General features: G+C 42.3%; 1 non-coding gene across 1 annotated transcript; it reads right to left on the bottom strand.

Annotated features, from left to right (window-relative positions):
* Positions 1-354: 354 nt before the first annotated feature.
* On the bottom strand, positions 355-461 carry LOC140640688 (U6 spliceosomal RNA). The gene has a single exon (XR_012037332.1). It is a non-coding gene; the product is annotated as a U6 spliceosomal RNA (small nuclear RNA).
* Between the last annotated feature and the right edge of the window lie 1,327 nt (positions 462-1,788).

Raw genomic sequence — 1,788 nt, 5'->3', positions numbered from 1 at the left:
GAGTGTCCTCACCTCTGTGATGCTGGAGATTAGAAGCCTCACACCAGATCAAAGGTCACTCATTCTCCATTGGTGGACACTTGAGTTGTTTCCATATCTTGGCTAATGTGAAATGCTCCATGGAGGTGAAGATATTGCTTCGATAACATGTTTTCATGGATATATACCCAGAAGTGAGATAGCGAGATGATATGGTCATTTTATTTTACTTTTTTCATGCTTAAAAGATAGCCCTGATGTTTGATGTGGTGCTGGGACATGAGGCCACATGGACCAACGGAGTTTGACTTATCCCAACCCTGAAACATGTAAATGTCAAGTAATATATGAATTAACTGGAGTGAGAATTTCTCTAAAATTATGCACTACTTCACAAATTCGTGTGTCGTCTTTGCACAGGGACCATGCTAATCTTCTCTACATTATTCCAGTTTTAGTGTATGCACTGCTGAAGTGAGTGCGTGGTCATACTATTTTTAATTCTTTGAGAAACCTCCATTCTTTTTTCCAAGGTCATGAACAATTTATGTTTCCACCAACAGCACACAAGGATTATAGTCAGTAATACCATATTACATATTTGAAAGCTGCAAAAACAGTAGATCTTAACTATTCTCACCAGGAAAAGAAATGGTAATGCTGTGCTGTGACGGAGGTGTTAGCAAAGGCTGTGGTGGTGACCATTTTGTGACATGTAAATGTATCCAGGCAACAATTTGTACTCCTTAAATTTACATGACGTTACATTGTCATATGTGTTCTACACCTCAAGAAAGCTGGAAAAAATAATAGACATAAAAGTAAAATTAAAAGTGCACTTTTAATGCTCAGCAGTTGGCTGAGCAGTTGGCTCAGCGGTTAAGTGTCTGCCTTCAGCTCAGGGCATGATCCCAGGGTCCTGGGATCAAGTCCCCCATCGGACTCACCACAAGGAGCCTGCTTCTCCCTCTGCCTGTGTCTCAGCCTCTCTCTGTGTCTCTCATGAATAAATAAATAAAATCTTTAAAAAAAAATAAAAATAAAAGTGTGGATAGACATATATATATTTCACACCCATAAACACACATAATTTTAAGCACAGGCCTATTTCCAGGCCATATTACCTACAATACAGCATTCTATTTTTTTTTTTTCATATTTCTGCAAATCTTTTGCTCAAAACACAATATATCATTGCAAGGTATTTCTAAGTATGGTAGGAGATTTTTTTAAAAGCAAAAACAAAAACACCAGCTTTTCAGGTAATGTTGACCAGTGACAAAGTGTCTCACCTTGACTAGACTTCACTTGGGTTCCTTTGAGCCCTGAAACCCTGAAATCTGGCTGCCTAGCCAGCAAGAATCCTAAGTCATCCTGGCTGGCTCTGTGGTCACCCTGGATCTGAATAGGTTTCTCAGCACCTCCTGGAAGGCTAAGCCCCTGGGGGTCTTCAGCTGGAATCCTGTTAGGTGGGTTTGGGGAGCTCACTCAGCCCAGCTGGGCCACCCTCCCTGCTCTCAGGGCTGGCCCCCAGCCCTCTCTGCTGTATCCAGAGTTGAGCAGGAGCTCTGCCTCCTACTGCCAGGCCCCGTGATGACAGTCCTGCCAATGCTTCCTTACCACTACAACAGGTATCAGAAGATTTTGCCTCCTTAACACGGTGCCCAGTTCATCTGGACTCCAAAGTGAGATTACTGTGCTGGGAAACAGAACTGTACATTCTGCCCGGAGCAGAGAGCCCCATGGCTGTCTTCTTTTTGTGCATATAGAGATAAAATATTCCTGCCAAGGACCTTGAATAAACGTAAA

This window comes from Canis lupus, chromosome 9 (genome assembly GCF_048164855.1).
Source record: "Canis lupus baileyi chromosome 9, mCanLup2.hap1, whole genome shotgun sequence".
NCBI classification, from domain to species: domain Eukaryota; kingdom Metazoa; phylum Chordata; class Mammalia; order Carnivora; family Canidae; genus Canis; species Canis lupus.
The sequence above is the reverse complement of the archived record's forward strand: the minus strand, read 5'-3'. Positions and strand labels throughout refer to the sequence as shown.